The sequence below is a fragment of the Alexandromys fortis genome, unplaced genomic scaffold (genome assembly GCF_014885135.2).
Source record: "Alexandromys fortis isolate MF-2015 unplaced genomic scaffold, M_Fortis_MF-2015_v1.1 scaffold_43, whole genome shotgun sequence".
Classification (NCBI taxonomy): domain Eukaryota; kingdom Metazoa; phylum Chordata; class Mammalia; order Rodentia; family Cricetidae; genus Alexandromys; species Alexandromys fortis.
The window spans coordinates 2,617,722-2,625,373 of NW_026067928.1; positions in this window are offsets into that span (position 1 = coordinate 2,617,722).

Consider the following 7,652-nt stretch of genomic DNA (forward strand, 5'->3'; position numbering starts at 1 on the left):
TGTGGCTGGCTGTGTGGCTGGCCCCTACTCCTCCTCCCCTCCTTTTCTTGCTCCTTTTTTCTTCCTCCCAGATTTCTCCTTCTATTTATTCTCACTGCCTCCCAGCCCCACCTTTCCTCTGCCTTGATATTGGCCCTTCAGCCCTTTATGAGACCATCAGGTGTTTTAGACAGGCCAAGTATCACAGCTTTATAGAGTTAAACAAATGCAGCATAAAAAGATGCAACACATCTTTGCATCATTAAAACAAATGTTCCACAGCATAAACAAATGTAACACATCTTAAAGTAATATTCCACAACACCACACATCCTAATAGTGCCACTCCATATGGGCCAAGCACTCAAACATATGAGTCTATGGAGACCATACCTATGCAAACCTCCGTGACATATAAATGAATACTATAAATAAAACCCTGTGAGTCCATTTAGTGTTGCTTACATGTGTATATTTCTAGAGCTGATCACTTATTGTTGCATATCCAGCTGAGGGGTTCACCCTGGGCAAAGACTAATTCTTGCTCTCTCAGAAGCTCCATCTAAAGGTGGGGCCCCTTGAAATCCCCCCCATGTACACTTGTTGTTTAAATTATTTAGGTCTTTAGGCAGCCATGTTGAGATTTCATGAGTGTAGCTTTCCTGTCATGGCTTATCAGCCTGCATAGCACCTTCAGACACTGTGAGAGACACTGGTCAGGAATGAAGCTTGCAAATCAGTTCCAGCTCAATTACTCCAAGCCTGGTTTCCAAAGTATATTATGTCTCCACAATAGGGTCTTACCTTGTAATTCTCAGAGACAACCAAAGATAATAGCAATACAGCTATTGTTGCTTGACCAACAACTCAAGAGGAGCTTTCCCCTGTATGGAGTTGGGATTTTTGTCTCACAGTCATTGATTTTGGGGGGAGCATTATGACTCCAAGTGGTGTAACATATACATATTCATGCTTTGTAAATATGCATTTTGTATAATTTTAGGTAAATATAAAATAATGACTCCCTATGCCTTATTCAAGCATCCTTGGGGTTATGTATTTGTCCTCCCTCCCCCCCCCATTAAAGCCCCCCATTTTTCCTGTTTCTGTCCTCAAAGCACCTGTGTCCTGTCATTACCCACTTTAAAGCCCCCAGTAGGTCTCTTTATTTTCCTGGCTTTTGTAGTTACTCTAGGTTATGTACTCATGACTACAAATTTGGAGTTATGGACTGCAAATGAGGGAAAACATGAAAAATTTGTCCTTCTGGGTCTGGGTTACACCACTCAGCGTCCTACGTTCTAGCTCCATTTATTCACCTGCAAATTTCTTGATTTCCCTTTCCTTGATAGCTAAATAGAATTCTGCCGTATATATGCTGTGTATATTGTTATTAACTATTCCTCGGCTATAGGCCATTTAGCTACTTCCATTTACTAGCTGTTTGAGAATGGAGGGACTGTGAGCACGGATGATCAAGTAGCTGTAGAGTAGGATGTTGAGTCCTCTGGGCAATTCTACCTCTTTGATCCTAACTTCCGTGCATACTGCTTCCTGAATGGATTTTATGAAGCTGTAAGTCCCTCGCCACTCTGTCCAAGAGAGAAAGAAAGGGTGGGAAAAGAAATGTGTTACTAAATAGGATAGACTTTATTAGACTTCGGAAACAAAATAGTGGAGGCAAAGATTATTAGACACTGTGAAAATAATTTTAATTCCAAATTCAGCCCTAGGTATTGCATATCGCATTTGCACCCACAAATCAGGAGCTTTACTGCCTTGAAGCTATGTTATAATTACACGATATAGTGTGTGTAAAACTAAAATGAATGATACACAAAATCAGTCTTTCATAAAGATACTGAAATATCAGCTCATTCTCTGGAATTAGAAATGGGTACTATGATTTCTTGATCCCAAAGAACAGATGACATTTTTAGACCTTTTTATCCTTCAGGTTCTCTGATTATATGGGTAGTTATTGCTGTTTGCCCAGAACTTTTCTCTAAGGCTCCCTAAAATAACGTATTTACATATAATATGAGCTCAGCTCAAAACTTGCAGTACTAAGCAATTCATTTAAAATTTTGGGACCCGGGAGACTGAGCAGGAAGCCAGAGGAGCCGTATGCTATAGAACTGCTAAATCAACAAAGGATAATTTCAGAAGTGTGTCGGAGAACTCTGTACATACAGTGCCCATTCCAGACTGATTTCCAGCACCCAGGACAGAGCGAGAAAAATCTCCAGGTGCCTCTCTGTGGTGTAGATACTACCTCACCCTGATCCAAGAAGTAATATAAAGTTACACCATACATAAAAATATATACACACCAACTACATAATCCAATTCAGTTACACAGGAGTGATCTGTGTGATGTGCTAACGTGTTCTTATTCTTAAAGTGGTTACACAGAAGCAAAGAAAGAGGGAATCCTAAGAACAGCTGCAGAGAGAAAGGAAGATTGGAATCAGAGAGAGAATAGCCACGTGTCTGGAGAGAGAAATGGAGGCTGAGAGTGGAAGCTGATGGAACGTTGGTGAAAAATGTCAGGGATATTAACCTCACTGGAGCTGTATGCCCATCTGTGTGCCCCTGGCAATGAAGACAGACAGACTGCATAGACTCAAGTGGCCCATGAGAAATGTTAAGTGCAATTGCAAGCACATGATTAGCAGATAGAGAGTTATTGTCTGGGAACTTGAGGAAGATCCAACTCAAAATAAAAAAATAGGATAACAACTTTAAAGAAAAAGTTGAATTGTACTATGAATGGAGAAAACCAACTATGCACCCACCTCTCTAAGTATGATGAAGGATGGATGATAATCCAGGATTGTATATAATAATGATAAAGCCTGTTATACACCTGGAAGTTAGGAGTAGCTTTGCATGCATTTGTTAGCTTCTTTCCCTTTTCAGCCTGTCTATGCAAGTATCAATATTATACACATTTTATAGATAAGCAAGTACAGGGAACTTAAATCATATGTTCAAGCTACAGCGGAATTGTGACTTGAACTCAAACACTTGTGTGTGAGAGAACATATGTTGTGTGTATGTAAGTTGTGCCTATGTACATGTGTGGTACATTTTGGGGTAAATGTGTATGTGAAAGTATATGTGAGGGCAGAACTTGACATTAGAAGTCCTGCTCTTAAATCTCTACCTTCTACCTTTGAGATGGGCTCTCTCACTGGACCCGGAGCTAAGCTGGTGGTCAAGTTCCGCAGTTTCTGACTGTGCTTAGTATCCAGGCATGCACACACATGGCTTTTTACATGGGTGCTCAGGTTTTGAACTCGGGTCCTCAAGCTTGAATAGCACTCTTACCAGTAATGCTCTCTGCCTCCAACCCCCAGCCCTACTATGATTTTTAGTTTTTTTTTTTTCTTTTTGTCACAGAGTCTCAGTCTGTAACCCCAGGCTATCCTGGCCTGTACCCGACACCAGCTACCACTCTGACTCCCATCCTATCTCTTAGCTATTAGAACTTTCCAGAGTTCTTAGGAATATAAAGAGAGAGAAAAGAGAGCAAATAAATATTTCGAGCAAGAAGAGTAAGGGGTGGGATCAAACGAATTTAAAAAAAAAAAAAGAAAACCCACTGAAGATGATTCCAAAGTTCGAAAAGTAAAAGACATGAAGACTTGATAGCACATTCAATAACTATTTAAGTTTTCAAAATGTACTAGTGACACAATAACAGCCAGAAGTGCTAAAGTGTTTGCCAATCAATACATGAACATAATTTCTTTTAATGATAGAAAATTTTCCCATTGAAGAAAAATAAGTAAGAGTTGGTTGTGCACCTTAGTAGCTAAATTTAAACTATGGTGGCTATTTTTCAGAGGAGATAATACTCTTTATTTATGTAACACCTTTCTCCTAAGGAGCTCGAAGCATTTTACCACAATACATTACCTTATTCATCCTCATAGCATCCCCATTTAGGAAAGGAAGTGTCAAGTGTAATGACCACGGTTTTACAGATGGGAACACTAAGACAAATGGAGCTAGTGACTTACCAGGATCACAGAAAGACCCTATAGAAGAATTCAGTCTGGATGTGGTTTCTGTTGAAATTCAACATCCATTCCCCTCTGTTCTTAATGAGAGGTCACACATTTATCTCCACTTCCAGCATTACTATGCATATAAATTCTGGGGCTTAGGGTCAAGCTATCACCTTGTATAATCTAAGAAGTGTGTATCATGAATTTGGTAATTTTTAGTTGAATAAAGCTATTAAGTGCAAACATCAGTGATGTCTTCTTTTAAAATAATGTCAAGACTCTATCCTTAATTAGGTACTCATTAGGTTTTAACCATAAAGAAATTTGGATATGGATTTTCTTGATAAAATACTGCCTTTTATTTAGAGAAAATTTGCACTGAGAAGTTGCAAGCTATCAGTAAATGACGGAAAAGAGGTAAAATGAAGTCTGTGTGACATTCATATAGAACAGCATGGAAACAAGTGATCTCAGAGAAAGTATGTGTTTTGTCATTAGTAAGAGGGCCAACAATAATCCTTTAATCTTTTTAAGTTTAAAATCTTTAAAGATAAAATTATGATGCTGCTTACTCTTGTATTAAGTCAGATGTCTGTGTCATTTTTTTTAGTTAATCTCATTACAAATGGAGAGTAAATTCAGGTCTTAAAAAGAGAGAATAGAAAAGAGAGGCATAAAGTTGATTAAGGAATGAACTAATAGAAGGCTGATGAAGTGATTCAATAGGTAAAGGGCTTGCCTTGCAGGTATGAGGACCTTAACTGGATCCCTGCATCCATGTAAGAGTTCAACATGGGTCATACATTTCTAGAATTCCAGTCCTTGGAGACGTGGAAAGAGGAAGATCTTTAAAGCTCGTTGGCCAGCTAGTCTAAAGAATCATCAGAGAGTTATGTGGGATTCCCCAATGTATGCTGTGAACACCATTGGTTAATAAAGAAACTAGCTTGGTCTAATAGGGTAGATGGGGGAACTAAACTGAATGCTGGGAGAAAGAAGGCAGAGTCCGGGAGAAGCCACAGAGCCGCCGCCAGAGGCAGATGCTCTGAAACTTTGCTGGTAGGCCACAACCTCATGGTAATACACAGATTAATAGAAATAGGCTAAATTAATATGTAAGAGTTAGCCAATAAGAAACTAGAGCTGATGGGCCAAGCAGTAATTTAATTAATATAGTTTTGGTTTGATTATTTCAGGGCTGAGCAGCCAGGAACCAACAAACAGCCTCCTACTACAAGAGAGTTCCAGGTTCAGTGAAAAACTGCTATGGAAAAAAATAAGGTGAAGAACAATTGAGAAAAATACCCAATGTCAATTTCTGACCCTCACAGGTAAACAAACGTATGTGTATCTATGGCCCCAACACACACATGTGTGTGCACATGCACGGACACACACACACACACACACACACACACACACACTACTAATAGAATATACTCACATTCAGAGTCCTTTAACAGAATCCATATGCGCACCATGAGTGGTGAACACAATGTATAGAACAAGGTGAACACCCAGTAAGATGTCTAATATCAAGGACTCAAACAATCTAAGACACCTATGCATTTTATTTTCCTCCTTAAATTGCACAAGCTCTGCCCTTAAAATATGTTTAGGAATTCTGCCATAGGTTGGCAGAATATTGCAGTGTTAACATGAACTAGAATTGGTTTTGCAATGACAATCTGTGGAGAGAAGAAAAATGAAAAACAAACAATACACAGCCGAAAGCTGTATCAAATCAGGTTCATCACTGTCCCCAAAGTCCAAGGATTATTTGAGGAGCTCAGTTGTATTTCATGTTTATAGCACTCTCTATAATAAGCATGAACTCTGCATAAAATCATTGTCTTTTCTTTGTCATAAGACTGCCCTAAAGCTAGCATCCATGGACAGTATCATCTTCTGTTTAAGATAAAGATTTAAGGAACTGATGAAGGCTTTCTGAGGGGTTCAAATTATTATTAAATGCTTTGAGTTTCCCAAAAATGCCTAACTTTATTATTTCAAATTTGATATTAACCAAAAAAGTAGTTCTTTTAAAGTAACACAAATGATATGATGTAAATTCATGCACTTGTCCAATACATACATTCTTAGTGCTTGGTATATGTTATATATTATTACAATTATATATTGAGAACTATAGGGATAATACACTAGGTTAAAAGAAGTTCCTTCTCTCTTGCAGCTCATACTACAGAGGAAGAAGTTAGAAAAGAGTTAATAATTAAGTAAGTTAATGAATTATAGTATATGATGTACCCGGTAGTGAGAATGACTAGGGATTAAAAACACAACAGTTTCTAGGTTTTTGGAGTGCCACAGATGGTACGTAAAGGGAAAGAATTATGTCTTTGCACTGTCTGAACTTGATCAAGTCAAGATAAACCTGAAAAAAAAAGATTTACATCCTATCTAAAACTTATAACGTTGACATCCAAGAATCTCTAGTGGGAAGAAGCTGAGCCAAGTACCCTGCGTTCACTTGATGAGCAGGCGCAGAGGACCTACTATGTATTAAGCTATACATCCAGGAGTGTGGGTACTGAGAGCCAGGGTTTTTCCTCGGGGGAATTATAACCTTCACGAGGATGGCTGAAAATTAACTTGAGCAGTTTGAGTGGTATCTCTGCTACAAGAAAAGTTGGAGAACTGAGTGAGCCATCTCATCTAAGGGACTCCAAAGAAGTTCTGTAGATGAAGTGGCGTCCAGGTCAGACCATGGAGAATGACAAGGATTTAGAATAAAAGAATATGAACAGAGGCACAAAGAGGGGGACTGGGGCCTCAGTGCAGCTGTTAGCACAGAAGCAGGTAGAGATGCTGCTGAACAAATAGCCCAGGACACATCCAGAAAGGACTGAAAGGAGGAGATTTAAAGTTAATCCATAAGCTATTATCATCCATTGAGTGGTTTACAGGAAAATTCCACAGTTTTCCTTGTCAATGTTGTAAAGTTGAACCACTGAGACTTCTTCACTAAAATATTGACTTCCATTAATACTTTACAACTTCCTGCTTCCTGTTGAAAATAGAACCATATGCAAATAGACAGGTCACCAATGCTACTGGATACTTTTGAACTAAGGAAAGATGTTAAGGAACAAGAATGGATAGCTGGTCTGTGGCATCAAGTGGAGGAGGAATACTGTGTCAAATAGAATGAAAGCTCTTGTATTAGTCTCACAGGAGATGAAAAGGATCTAACCTGAAACCACGGACAGAAATGGAAGCAGAGAATGACTGAGAAGAAAACTGTTTTTAATCTGACAACCAGTTATTCTCATTTTTAAAGAAGTCTTTGAAACTAACCGATGTACATGGAAACATTTCAAGTATTTCCTGTAATCAATTCAAATGGAAATATGCTTCTTGTAAACTAAATATAACGTTCTACTTAATGGGTGTCACACACTGGTAGACTGTGTTTGGAAAACCTCTGACCAATGATCTGTACCTCCCAAAAACATAATAGAGAATCAACTGCTGAAATCAGTCAACTGCACAGAGCTTAATTATATAGTTCACGTATTACTGGGTATTAAGAATCAGAAGGAGCCATTGAATAAATAAACATTAAGTTAACCAATCTTAGCATCTTTGACTTTCTAGTCACAGGGGGAAAAATCATATTCAAAGATTTTATCAGAC